The 15,442-nt window shown below is 39.1% G+C and overlaps 1 protein-coding gene and 1 non-coding gene across 2 annotated transcripts in view; both read right to left on the bottom strand.

The window, feature by feature from the left end:
- Syn2 (Syntrophin-like 2) overlaps positions 1–15,442 on the bottom strand; it is a 310,605-nt gene that overhangs the window by 143,620 nt on the left and 151,543 nt on the right. The window lies entirely within an intron of this gene.
- TRNAR-ACG (transfer RNA arginine (anticodon ACG)) lies at positions 1,489–1,561 on the bottom strand. Its single transcript has one exon. It is a non-coding gene; the product is annotated as a tRNA-Arg (tRNA).

The following is a 15,442-nucleotide window of genomic DNA, read 5'->3' as shown; positions in this document are numbered from 1 at the left end:
TACCTCAAATCTTTATTCTGTTTTTTTTCTGTTTCATATTGCCTGAACTTAAATATTCTTAAGTATATTTTACAAAATTAACATATAAAATAAAAACCAGATTTCAACTACAATAGTAAAAAGATAATTCCTTTCATAGAACAATGTTCAATTGAAGGCATAGCACACTTAATCAAAGCATTTAATGTATCATTGAAATTACCATGTTTTCATATTAAATTCTTGATGGCAGCTTGGAAACAATTTGTTTTGTCGATTTGAAAATGTTAATAGTTCTGATGAATACGAAATTGTTTCACTAGCTCACACCATACGGAGAAAAAAATACTGATATAAAATATTACTTATTTATTAAAATTCTGGTCAAATTATCCATAATCCTGTTACAAACGGGACTACAAACCTTTAAAGAATGAATTGAAAAATTTCCTAACAAACGTAAAGCACGAATGCGACACGAGGATGTATTATTATTATAAGCACAGCTGCATGAACACGTGTGTCGATATATTCGGAATGTACTAATATTTTATTAGGAGATGGCATGCCATAGCATTTTAAACAGGATTTGAATAAATCTAAATAAACCCGTATACGGTTACGATTACGGCCAGGTGAATGCGGCTTCCAAAATCCGGTCATGTAGGTATTCTGTTTACCACCGGCTTGCTAGGAAGCTGGCGTATTGATTGATGAGTCCGACTTACCCGACGCTCTTGGCTCCATTCAAGTCAGTCAGCCAATTGTGTTCACCCCATTGTCGAAATCTGGAAATATTCCGAATTATTCCATCCTATTATGCATTACCCGGCAAGGGGGTGGGGGGTGGCGGAAAAACGAAAGTTTGATTTATCTTGGAGGTCACCAGTCGCCAATTCTTTATATCGACGTTAAAATATTGTATATAATTTTATTTTGTAACATAAAAACATGTTTTTAGTTCCACATTATTGTATCTTTATCTGAAGTAAATAAACCATTTTTACATGATCTTTCGTTAAGGCTAAAGATAAATTATATCTTAAGGAGATATAATATCTAAGCTCTCTATTGCCAACATATTTAGGAGATGCAATATTTGAACCTAAAGAAATAGGCTTTTTAGTGCATTTCAGTACTTGACACATTGTCTACCAAATACGGAGTTACTATATAGCTCTAAGCCATCGTTATGTATACACTGAGCATATATCCCCTAAAAATGTGGTCTATTCGTATACGAAAGCTAACTGATGTCGCCAATTTATACGTGTTGACTCCTAGGCCCCAGACAGGCCAGTGAAATTGATTATCTTTTTAAGAATTAATGTTCTATATTTAATTTTTTTTATCTATTTTACCAGAACTTGAGTAAAAAAATAATTTCAAAATAAAAAAAAATATTAATTAAAAAAAAAATTACCAATAATATTTTTGAAGTTTAATATTTAATATGACTTTTATTTAATTGAAAAAAATTTTTTACTTTAAAATAAAATCAAAAAAATTCGATCTTGCCAGGATTCGAACCTGGAATCTTCTGATCCGTAGTCAGACGCGTTATCCGTTGCGCCACAAGACCCATGCGGTAGGGTGCGCTATTCCTGCTACACAAAGTGAAATGAATGATTTATCATAGTAGCTACTGTCGAAGTGAAAAACTGGCAACTTCTCTTTCTTATATTTTGAGTACTTAATAAATATTTTTTTTAATTGGTCAAAAGATTATAGAAAGAACAAAGGAAAACCCATAATGCAATAATCTACTTTCTATGTTTATATAAAGAAGAGTGTCTGTAGCGGGCGGTCATAATAGATTTGTTTTTTTATACAAATCTACTGTTTTATTTCGACATTGATAAAATTTTGCTCACTTGACCTTCAAAACAAGCGATCAGTGTCTACGTGAGATTTCAAAAACCCCCCACCCATTTTCTCATCCGAATTTTAACACTTCTTGTTGACATTTTGCACATGCGACGTTCAAAATAAGAAGAACATTACGGCTGTATACAAGTGATTTGAAAAATCCGGGCAACGCCGGAACCTTCATCTAAAATAAATAAATAAATTTCATATTTCAAAAGCTCTAGTCAGCAAAAAACAACATTCGCCAGTAATTATAGGCGCCACACTGGCTCCCTGTCAAAACGGCTAGGTTCATATACATCGAATACCGTTGCTTATGCAATTTTTTTTCGGAGGAGCGCGGTTTCATTTATATTCGGGATATATTAAAACAATAAAAATAACACAAATACTTTCACTTTGTATTAATTTCAAACATTGTTTGTATTCCAATAAAACTAGAACTATTACGATCCATTACATTACAGCATCCGAGAACACAAACCTCCGAGTTACGGAATGTATAATGAAGCTAAACTGTGGAAATTGAGATAATTTAATTTCACCCCTGCGTTAACCTACAATACCCATCATCGCCTTATATTGTGTTATCATAATATTCCATACTAAGGAAAACATTCTTGGGGTGGGTTCATTCAAATAGTTAGAGAAATGGAATTAATTTTACATGGTCGTACCTTTTTTTCCGAAACCGGTTATCCATGCGGTACATATTGTAACAAGTGATTGAACAACATTACGCACTTAGCATTTAACATTTGTCTGAGTTTGGTCAGTGAAGTTAATAAATTAGAAAAAAATAGTAGCATAGATCGACCATAGATACTGGTTTAATGTTCCTACTGTTCAGATGTATTGGAACTAAGATATCCACAATTTGTGTAGTTGAAGTAGATGGGTGAGAGGAATAGAAGAGACAGAGGAATGTTAAAAAATAAAAAATTAAATATAGTTATGATATAATACAATACAATAGGAAGGTTGAAAGTTGAAAGATGAAGTTTGAGACCAACCGAAATCGGTCTACGTGTATAAATTAAATAAAGTGGTTTTTGATAAAAAATATTATTTTTTATTTGTTTACTGTTGTGTTGACTCGACCTCCTAATCGTCCTAACTCGCTTGAATGAGGTTTTTATACCTCATTCTCTCCAGCGTTCAGTTTCGCTTTTGCAAAACGATATCGTGCTGGGCCTAGCTAACTCTGAATATTCCCCGCCCCTGTGGTATCGCACACAGTAAAATAAGGCCTACGCTTTGGGGTTGATCTACAATAAATCCCTTAACTTCACGTTGTGTGATTTGTTAATTCGAAGCCCCCCCCGCTATGGGGTGGTAGGTATTTAATGTCTCCTTTCTGTGGTAACTCCCGGTTCTTTTTAGCCAAAGCGTGGGGAAAACGTCCATCGACCCTCAGCGAGTTCTACGAGGAACGAGTACGTGTCTCACCTAACTTTCGAATACTGGACCCTATTACTAATCGACCTAACAGCTTATATCATATCTTTACAATTTCCTTGTATCCCCGCCCTTACCTAATGTCCCCGTGTTTATAAATTCTAGATTGTGACATAGAACCGTACCCCCCCCCCCCCCTCTTGTGTACGGGCTATTAAACCCTTCGTTGAATAGTGTGTTGTTTCCGCATAAGTACTGGGACTCTCTCGTCGACCTCTGTAACGATGTACTGAAACTAGATAAATGGATTTAGCTGTGGTTAGTAAACTTTGGGTGTTGCGGATGGAAGTGGAAACGAGAGAAAAGGAGATGGGAACGGATTAAATGACGAGAAAAAAAGGTTTTTTTTTGCAAACTGGGTCGGCACCTCACTGCCCCAAATGAAATGGTCGCTATTCTTCCAAATGCAAAACCCCAAGAACCAATACGTGTCTGGCTTTCCCCGAGGTCTGGTCTAACTTCTTCTTATAGTCGCCTTGACACCTCCGGACCGCTCACGTCAGAGGGAGAGATAATGCACCTGTTGGAATATCCCAAATCACCCCGCCCCGCTTCCTCCAACGGACTACTTTACTGACTGTAAAAGGGGAATTTTCATTGCGTCCCTTATCATGATGCTAAACGCGTGCATGTTTCAAATAGGTTTGTTCTGGTGAGGCTTTCAACGTCCACTAGCCGCCAGGCCTACTATCCACCTCACGAAGGATGCTGCAAAGGATCTCGAGGGTTTTCCAGTCGAGTTGCATCAACCTCCGGGTAAACCCCGCTTTAGTATGTGTTCGTCCTCCGATTTTGAACCCTCGTTCATCACGCCGACGTCCCCTCCACGCGATTTTGAAAGACTTGGAGCCCGTTCAATTAAACGCCTTCGCAGCGAACCAAGGCCCAAACATTCCAACTTGACATTAATTTTCATACTGCCTCTCGTGTCCTCTCATCCGACCCGGTCCCGCGAAAAGGGATGACCTCCCGAACTCTTCGTGATTCTCCATACAACGTTGACGCCCCGAAATCGCGTGATGAGGAAAGTAGAAAATCTTCTGAGCCGAGGAAGTTGTGTGCTTTCCCAAGACAGCTTACGGACAACATACTCCAACGGTGAGTTCTAAGCCGAGGCCAAAGGTATTTAGGAATTTGTTAGTGAACATATAAGGTTATACAAATATTATTAATTTTATTTTTTTATTTGTTTTGAGCATGAGTTGGTTGCAGCTAGTCGCTTCCATGTTGATTCGAGGTGCCTCTGCGCGGCTGCCAACTCGGTAGAATGTACGACTTTTGTCGTCAGGCACGGACGTCGAGTGATTTATGGGGTCCCCTTTTTTCCTTTTGGGTCGTGTGTCGCCACTAACTGCTTACAAATAAGTGGGTCATTGGCCTCGTGCTAAACACAGCTGTTAGAAGCAAGCAAACAGTTCTAAATGTGATACTATTTTATCAGTTGCAGCCCCATCTTCGTCGCAATCTTAACGTTCTGGAAATATATATTCATGCAAGTTCACTCACCCAAAATCGTAATATTACCAGTCCAGTCGGGATATCGACGACATGTACATTAATCCGCGTCCAGGAACTGTAGGTATGAGTAGAAGCCCCTAAGCCGTTAAAGGTTCGTATTAAATTCGAAATCGATTCTCTATGTCACCCGTCTACTCGCCAGTAGAAACTATAACCATATTGTATCTAATTTTTCTAGCTAAAATTTCTATTTTCATACGCCGCCCCGTAGATAGCACATAAATTACCGAATACTAGATTTCGGAATGTTTAAGCGGATCATTTCTTTCAATAGAATATCTCTTCCTCCCTAACCGTAAGTTGATAGTTGACATGCATAGGTATTTGTTGGCCTCCACTGTACCTAGTCTAGATATCTCTCCCTATCGACTATTTTAGAGTATCTAAGTATTTGCCGAGATCTACCCAAAACCCCCTTCCCCTCCCTAGAACCTTTCATATATTATCTGCCACGTTCACTTCGATTTTTTCACTCAATTCTTATATCGTGTAAACCGTTAAAATCCTTCCCGTGCTCGCAAGAAAAACACTGTCTCTTCAATTTCACAATAAATTTAGAACTTTGTCTTAGCCGTTTTCGTCAGGTCATTTGATAATTATTATGGTTCTCTATTTTTTTCCTCCTCTAATGGCACACGCGTTATTATTAAACATTACTGCAGTTGAGTTTCATCGTTCTATATTAGTCCAAACCAAGAGACTCCAACCCGTGAATTTAGTATTGGCTAATTATGAGTCTACCCTTTTTTTTTGGTTGAATCTAATTAAATTTTAAAACACTTCAATTATTTCAATTAATATTAAAAGCACTCTAACTTCATGAAAATACCTTGATTTTCAAAACCCACAACTTCACTACATTTAAAACTCTATAAGTTTAGTTTAAAAATCGCACGCCAGAACTGTCGCGACGCCAAAGATCTCGAAGACCGACTCCAACCAAGTTAGAACGAAAAAAAGCCCTGATTCCCTCCAAACAACGCTATTTAATAATGTTTTTTCGAATAAATCGACTTAAAATTTGTGCGACTTTCGCCTTTATGAATTCAAGGTTTCACTTCCCGTTAAGTTTAGAATTGCATAACCCCGTTTCAGGATTTTTGGCCCCCGCCTGCCGAGTTGAGGTAGACACCTACCCCCCTGCCGAGACGGGTACAGGCGCGTACTCGGTGGCCTGACTTCCGAGCGCCCTCTCGTAAATGATATACGGCGATGTAGATTATTGCGTAAAATTATTTGATTATTTTTTCTCGTACACGTGTTGTGTCCGTAATATTGGTTGATTTCCGGCCTATAGACTAGGTGTAGCTCATTTCTATATCGTTGTTTTCGAAATCTTTCCGAGAAATTCGCTATTGATATCGATAATATAATCGATAAATTATCCCAACTAACGGAAGCTTTTCACCTATTATGTCCAGCGCTTGCGCAATCCAGTATCCTTCCTTGTGTGCTGCCTTCTAGCATTTGATTGGTGTCTACACGATCCGTGGGTGATCCCAGGACACATATACCTTCCTCTCGGTGATGACATACGTAGGCATTCGTTCCAAAATTTGATTCGACACGTTTTTTGTAATTTCGCCTACCTGTTTTGACTCTTTTCGTGATATCCGCCGCATATCTTCTGGTAATTTTTCGTAACCCATCGCTGTCCACTACCCGAGTCGGTGACACCTCTTCCATCATGAGCTAAACTACCTTTCGGGTTTCTTTTCGATTCCTGGTCCTTCCTTTTCGGTGATCTACGCCCAGTACATCCCTGTTTTTACAGTTTTTTTGCGTCTAGTTTTAGCCCAACCCATATACCCCTTTCTCGCTCCATCCAGGAATTTCAATATATTATCCTCGTAACTTTGTTTACGCGCAAAAAAAGGTCGTAAAATTTTGATCGTTAATCAAAGACTTCGTGACCCATTAACTTTTATGTCTTTTCTTAATTACCCAACTTGCATCTCCCCCGTGTTAATATAATTAGGCAATTTCGGCCAAACATCCCATCTTAAGTTAAAATTCGTGTCCATTGTCAACACTTGAAATAGCACTCAGAACCTCAGCGATCGTAAACAATTCTCTCTATGAGGATCACCTCGTAATATGTCTTCTGGACCAAAACATTCTAAAAAACCATCTTCTTTCGCCAAACCGTCACCCCCCTGTTTCGTTATCGCTGGTTGGGTATCGCTTCGTTTCTACCTTAGAATGCAAATTTATCGTCGTTCTCCAAGTGCCCTTACACGCATCGTGAGACCGGATCCCAAGGTTAGCTCAACAGTAAATCAACCTAGAGTGTTTCGTGTCTTTAGACCGCCCTTAGTCTCCGTGATTGGCGAAAAATTATTTAATTGATTTTGGGAATGATCTGATTCGTTGAGCTCCATCACGCCTCTTTTCAATTATTACGTGGTTAACACCTATTACCGACGTAGGTTTCTATAATAAAGCTTCTAGTATGTCCCAGAGATGTCCATAGTCTGTTCGTTTCTCCCTATTCTCTGAACGTATTTTAATTTATGAAAAAAAAAATTCTTTACGTTCCTTTACCCCAAACAGGTCCATTACAGCCTCCCTTTAGTAAGGATTACAGCGGATAAACACGTTTTGGTGTTTATTTGGTGAAATCATTACTAACAATAGGTTTAGATTGACTCATTTTTCTTCCTTTTTCAAATTTTTTTTTTCGTACTCCAAAGGTTGCGTACCCCTTACCTCCCTAAGAGGAGATGTTCCTATTTTCCCTAAATGCAAAATAAATTCTAGAATGGGTCTTTTCCTTTTTTTTCTTTCCAATCTTCCGTTAATTTTTGGCTTATCTGCTTCCCACGAAGTTCGCCCCTGTACGTGTCTTAACTCAAATGCCTTTAAACAAAACGTAAGGCACAATGCCATTCATAAATCTGCCGCCTCCTACCACTCGTGATTTCATTAAGACGAAACACGGTTTCATTTGTCACAAAACTCGTAACTTTGCTTTATATTCTAGGCGCTTCGTCAGTAGACGTGTTTCCTCTTAACTACACATTTATGGCTAAGTTTTTGTTGCACCCCCAAAGGGTCGAAGCAAAGTTCTATGGGTACCTGACTGAAGTCTCGGTTGTATGTTTTTTTTTCCATGATGGTATGCACGCAACATGAATCTATTTAAAACGCGTAGCTATTTTGCATGTGGTTTTTTTTTCTGTTTTTTTTTGAATTCTCGCGTGACTATAATTTTTTTCGTTTTCTTTAATAAATAATAATCCGTATGTGTGGCCGGTTATCAATAAGCCTTGATAAAACTTGAATTGGATTAAATCTGGTTTATTGAATTGGACACGCAACCTCCCTAAAACTGCACTTACGTGTCCTAGATGTTCATCGACATTTCCGCACAAATATATGACTAAGTCATCCAAGTAGTAGCTTTGCGAGACTACCTATCTTTTGTTTTAATATTCGTATTGTACCGAACGTGTTTTGTTTACTTGTTGAACTAATTGAAACGGATTTATTTATTCTTATTCACAGAATTTAATCACTATTTCACGCTGTAGTTTTTCTCACAATATCACTGTTTTCACTTTATTCAAATATTAAGTTAGATTATATCCAATGGTTGTAACTATTCACTTCACAAGAACACTGCATTTATTTCACCGAAAAACATCCGTTACGTAACGAACTTAAGTATTTGATAGTAATCACCGGTAATGTTCACTGTAGGTTCAATGAACTCGTCGTGGTACGCAAACGTATTGTATCCCTGCTTGTACTCACTACGTTTAATTTAAACCTTTACGAAAACATAACAAAATAATTATTATCTTCCCTCTCTCACAATCCCGGCTGTCCCGATTCGTAACCAAGTCAAATCTCACTAGTCTTCGGTTTACATTATTATTATTATTATCCCACACTTTCTCCCTCTTTATATTGCTTGCTAGGTATCGAAAACCCGTTATCTACCGACCATTTTGTAATATACACATTCCGAGACTACCGATGTCTGCACGCATAACGTTTCCAAACTACGTCGTACAAAAGCTCATACAATATCTGTTATCTGTTATCACCACCCATTGCGAAGTTTAACTCTATATTAAGAGGATAGACGGATCCCTTTTGTATGAAAGCTTGTATTTTCGAAGCTGTTTCCTTCAAAATGTTCACCGGTTAGGTTTCCCCTTAATATCACGCTATCCAAAGATAACAAACCGTTTTTATGTACTACAAATCGTCTCGCAAATGCTCGGTGGATATTTTTTTCTTTCTAAGATTTATGACCCGACCGTTGTAAATCATGAAAAGGTCTATTAGTTCCTTTTAGCTTGCAATAATTTTCAAGTGACCATCGATAGGTCTCTTCGAAACGACAAACCGATATTAGTACGGTTTTTACCCACTTTCGTAAGGCATTTAAAATGTTTGAATAATATTCATTTCATATTATTTTTTTTTCCAAGCGGTCTACAAAATACTAGTCAGATGCTTTACGTTTCACCATCTAAATGCGAGCCCTTCTCAAATTATGATCATTTAACTGATTTGTATATTTTTTCCTTATCGAAGGTTGGCGTACATTTCGCAATATCAACTAATACAAATCTCCACTCAAATAAAGATTCCGTAATTAACTTGTCTATTTATTTATTTTCTCTTTTTTTTTCTCATGAAATGTTGATTAACATCAGCTTACGTTTTTTTTTTCCATTTAACTGTGTAACCTTTCCCTTTTATTATTAGTCTCGTGAAAGTACTCAATTTATATTATTCATTACTAACTACCGTATTGTGTATTAATTCTCTTTATTCATTTGTACGGCGCGCCTGAGGCGACTTTACCCAAAACGGCGCCACACGAGTCCCAACAAACAGCCGACCGACATCCCTGCCGTGTTCAGAGCGATAAATCTACCACCGGCTGTAGATACGTAAGAGTAGGTAACCTTTTTTTTTTTCCACTATTGTCCGGCGCCTCGCCGTCTCCATCGTAAGTAATTAAATCACAAATGACACTAGAGTCTAACAGTGCGTCCAGCTTAATTTTTGTTCACCTGTCTAGACTATTTTACAACTGACCCACATTCGTTTCGACCTATTTTTTTTCTATTCGCTCCTGACATGTTTTTTTTTTCTTGAGACACCATACTCGTACCTCTATCGCTTATAAGGTCAATGAAGCCACCCCAACTTGTAAAACTCTCGGCTCCTGGTCACGGCACCAAATGTGTTGACTCGACCTCCTAATCGTCCTAACTCGCTTGAATGAGGTTTTTATACCTCATTCTCTCCAGCGTTCAGTTTCGCTTTTGCAAAACGATATCGTGCTGGGCCTAGCTAACTCTGAATATTCCCCGCCCCTGTGGTATCGCACACAGTAAAATAAGGCCTACGCTTTGGGGTTGATCTACAATAAATCCCTTAACTTCACGTTGTGTGATTTGTTAATTCGAAGCCCCCCCCGCTATGGGGTGGTAGGTATTTAATGTCTCCTTTCTGTGGTAACTCCCGGTTCTTTTTAGCCAAAGCGTGGGGAAAACGTCCATCGACCCTCAGCGAGTTCTACGAGGAACGAGTACGTGTCTCACCTAACTTTCGAATACTGGACCCTATTACTAATCGACCTAACAGCTTATATCATATCTTTACAATTTCCTTGTATCCCCGCCCTTACCTAATGTCCCCGTGTTTATAAATTCTAGATTGTGACATAGAACCGTACCCCCCCCCCCCCCTCTTGTGTACGGGCTATTAAACCCTTCGTTGAATAGTGTGTTGTTTCCGCATAAGTACTGGGACTCTCTCGTCGACCTCTGTAACGATGTACTGAAACTAGATAAATGGATTTAGCTGTGGTTAGTAAACTTTGGGTGTTGCGGATGGAAGTGGAAACGAGAGAAAAGGAGATGGGAACGGATTAAATGACGAGAAAAAAAGGTTTTTTTTTGCAAACTGGGTCGGCACCTCACTGCCCCAAATGAAATGGTCGCTATTCTTCCAAATGCAAAACCCCAAGAACCAATACGTGTCTGGCTTTCCCCGAGGTCTGGTCTAACTTCTTCTTATAGTCGCCTTGACACCTCCGGACCGCTCACGTCAGAGGGAGAGATAATGCACCTGTTGGAATATCCCAAATCACCCCGCCCCGCTTCCTCCAACGGACTACTTTACTGACTGTAAAAGGGGAATTTTCATTGCGTCCCTTATCATGATGCTAAACGCGTGCATGTTTCAAATAGGTTTGTTCTGGTGAGGCTTTCAACGTCCACTAGCCGCCAGGCCTACTATCCACCTCACGAAGGATGCTGCAAAGGATCTCGAGGGTTTTCCAGTCGAGTTGCATCAACCTCCGGGTAAACCCCGCTTTAGTATGTGTTCGTCCTCCGATTTTGAACCCTCGTTCATCACGCCGACGTCCCCTCCACGCGATTTTGAAAGACTTGGAGCCCGTTCAATTAAACGCCTTCGCAGCGAACCAAGGCCCAAACATTCCAACTTGACATTAATTTTCATACTGCCTCTCGTGTCCTCTCATCCGACCCGGTCCCGCGAAAAGGGATGACCTCCCGAACTCTTCGTGATTCTCCATACAACGTTGACGCCCCGAAATCGCGTGATGAGGAAAGTAGAAAATCTTCTGAGCCGAGGAAGTTGTGTGCTTTCCCAAGACAGCTTACGGACAACATACTCCAACGGTGAGTTCTAAGCCGAGGCCAAAGGTATTTAGGAATTTGTTAGTGAACATATAAGGTTATACAAATATTATTAATTTTATTTTTTTATTTGTTTTGAGCATGAGTTGGTTGCAGCTAGTCGCTTCCATGTTGATTCGAGGTGCCTCTGCGCGGCTGCCAACTCGGTAGAATGTACGACTTTTGTCGTCAGGCACGGACGTCGAGTGATTTATGGGGTCCCCTTTTTTCCTTTTGGGTCGTGTGTCGCCACTAACTGCTTACAAATAAGTGGGTCATTGGCCTCGTGCTAAACACAGCTGTTAGAAGCAAGCAAACAGTTCTAAATGTGATACTATTTTATCAGTTGCAGCCCCATCTTCGTCGCAATCTTAACGTTCTGGAAATATATATTCATGCAAGTTCACTCACCCAAAATCGTAATATTACCAGTCCAGTCGGGATATCGACGACATGTACATTAATCCGCGTCCAGGAACTGTAGGTATGAGTAGAAGCCCCTAAGCCGTTAAAGGTTCGTATTAAATTCGAAATCGATTCTCTATGTCACCCGTCTACTCGCCAGTAGAAACTATAACCATATTGTATCTAATTTTTCTAGCTAAAATTTCTATTTTCATACGCCGCCCCGTAGATAGCACATAAATTACCGAATACTAGATTTCGGAATGTTTAAGCGGATCATTTCTTTCAATAGAATATCTCTTCCTCCCTAACCGTAAGTTGATAGTTGACATGCATAGGTATTTGTTGGCCTCCACTGTACCTAGTCTAGATATCTCTCCCTATCGACTATTTTAGAGTATCTAAGTATTTGCCGAGATCTACCCAAAACCCCCTTCCCCTCCCTAGAACCTTTCATATATTATCTGCCACGTTCACTTCGATTTTTTCACTCAATTCTTATATCGTGTAAACCGTTAAAATCCTTCCCGTGCTCGCAAGAAAAACACTGTCTCTTCAATTTCACAATAAATTTAGAACTTTGTCTTAGCCGTTTTCGTCAGGTCATTTGATAATTATTATGGTTCTCTATTTTTTTCCTCCTCTAATGGCACACGCGTTATTATTAAACATTACTGCAGTTGAGTTTCATCGTTCTATATTAGTCCAAACCAAGAGACTCCAACCCGTGAATTTAGTATTGGCTAATTATGAGTCTACCCTTTTTTTTTGGTTGAATCTAATTAAATTTTAAAACACTTCAATTATTTCAATTAATATTAAAAGCACTCTAACTTCATGAAAATACCTTGATTTTCAAAACCCACAACTTCACTACATTTAAAACTCTATAAGTTTAGTTTAAAAATCGCACGCCAGAACTGTCGCGACGCCAAAGATCTCGAAGACCGACTCCAACCAAGTTAGAACGAAAAAAAGCCCTGATTCCCTCCAAACAACGCTATTTAATAATGTTTTTTCGAATAAATCGACTTAAAATTTGTGCGACTTTCGCCTTTATGAATTCAAGGTTTCACTTCCCGTTAAGTTTAGAATTGCATAACCCCGTTTCAGGATTTTTGGCCCCCGCCTGCCGAGTTGAGGTAGACACCTACCCCCCTGCCGAGACGGGTACAGGCGCGTACTCGGTGGCCTGACTTCCGAGCGCCCTCTCGTAAATGATATACGGCGATGTAGATTATTGCGTAAAATTATTTGATTATTTTTTCTCGTACACGTGTTGTGTCCGTAATATTGGTTGATTTCCGGCCTATAGACTAGGTGTAGCTCATTTCTATATCGTTGTTTTCGAAATCTTTCCGAGAAATTCGCTATTGATATCGATAATATAATCGATAAATTATCCCAACTAACGGAAGCTTTTCACCTATTATGTCCAGCGCTTGCGCAATCCAGTATCCTTCCTTGTGTGCTGCCTTCTAGCATTTGATTGGTGTCTACACGATCCGTGGGTGATCCCAGGACACATATACCTTCCTCTCGGTGATGACATACGTAGGCATTCGTTCCAAAATTTGATTCGACACGTTTTTTGTAATTTCGCCTACCTGTTTTGACTCTTTTCGTGATATCCGCCGCATATCTTCTGGTAATTTTTCGTAACCCATCGCTGTCCACTACCCGAGTCGGTGACACCTCTTCCATCATGAGCTAAACTACCTTTCGGGTTTCTTTTCGATTCCTGGTCCTTCCTTTTCGGTGATCTACGCCCAGTACATCCCTGTTTTTACAGTTTTTTTGCGTCTAGTTTTAGCCCAACCCATATACCCCTTTCTCGCTCCATCCAGGAATTTCAATATATTATCCTCGTAACTTTGTTTACGCGCAAAAAAAGGTCGTAAAATTTTGATCGTTAATCAAAGACTTCGTGACCCATTAACTTTTATGTCTTTTCTTAATTACCCAACTTGCATCTCCCCCGTGTTAATATAATTAGGCAATTTCGGCCAAACATCCCATCTTAAGTTAAAATTCGTGTCCATTGTCAACACTTGAAATAGCACTCAGAACCTCAGCGATCGTAAACAATTCTCTCTATGAGGATCACCTCGTAATATGTCTTCTGGACCAAAACATTCTAAAAAACCATCTTCTTTCGCCAAACCGTCACCCCCCTGTTTCGTTATCGCTGGTTGGGTATCGCTTCGTTTCTACCTTAGAATGCAAATTTATCGTCGTTCTCCAAGTGCCCTTACACGCATCGTGAGACCGGATCCCAAGGTTAGCTCAACAGTAAATCAACCTAGAGTGTTTCGTGTCTTTAGACCGCCCTTAGTCTCCGTGATTGGCGAAAAATTATTTAATTGATTTTGGGAATGATCTGATTCGTTGAGCTCCATCACGCCTCTTTTCAATTATTACGTGGTTAACACCTATTACCGACGTAGGTTTCTATAATAAAGCTTCTAGTATGTCCCAGAGATGTCCATAGTCTGTTCGTTTCTCCCTATTCTCTGAACGTATTTTAATTTATGAAAAAAAAAATTCTTTACGTTCCTTTACCCCAAACAGGTCCATTACACTGTCAACCACAAAGTGTTTGCTTTCTTCGATAATTTGATAGATATGGTTCCTAAACGTAATGTTGGGTTTTATAAATTCGTATGAGTATTTTAATTTATTTTTTTTAACCTTTTATATTTACTTATATTTGCACGATCGCATGTGTTTCACCTTTTTTGTATTTTGCCTGTGCATTTTGTGACAGTTGACTTTGAAATGGCTAGGTTTAAATTCATGTGTTCCGACTTGCGAAAAGGTCGATTAACGTTATAAGTATAACAATACATTTACAAAAGCCAAAGCATAAAGGACGGGTTGTTTAACGGAATTTGAATAATTCATCAAAATTTAAAGTTGATTTTCAAGTTCTGTTAAGGTTCTACTCAAGTTCTATTGGCCAGGGGTTTCACAAATCTGAAATAATAACAAAACTTGAATAGAACCTTGAGAATCGGAGAATCTAAGAAACCACCATTACCACCCACTCATCACTTCTTGGCGCCAAAAGAAGTAACCACAAATAGGGCAACTTACTCCGGACTCCCGACATCCAGAAAGCAGGAAGTGACCGTACACAAAACGATACGCATTTTAAAGAATGTTTCGATTCACTCTCGCCAGGTGTTAACTGAAAGAACCTCTATTAGGTAACATAATAGGTTTAGGTTCACTAAAAAGATATATGGAAGACCGCAGCAGAGTACTATTATCACAATAGAAGATGAGAACAATAGAATGATAGCGGCGAGACGTACGAGTATACCCAGTTAACCCAGAAAATGGTAGACTAATGCTAAAGAAGAAGAAAAGCAACAGGCCAATAAATAGAAAATAGACTGACGTCTACTCTTGTTGGGCTCTGCCAGTAAAACTTACAAAGGCTAGGGGTTGTTACTATCAAAGTACAGCTGAATAATGGTTTTACCTAAATTATATTTATTTAAAACTTCTTGTTTGGTGCAGCGGAGTCATTGGACCTT

This window comes from Hesperophylax consimilis, chromosome 3 (genome assembly GCF_061612785.1).
Source record: "Hesperophylax consimilis isolate HC1 chromosome 3, BYU_Hcon_1.0, whole genome shotgun sequence".
NCBI classification, from domain to species: domain Eukaryota; kingdom Metazoa; phylum Arthropoda; class Insecta; order Trichoptera; family Limnephilidae; genus Hesperophylax; species Hesperophylax consimilis.
The sequence above is the reverse complement of the archived record's forward strand: the minus strand, read 5'-3'. Positions and strand labels throughout refer to the sequence as shown.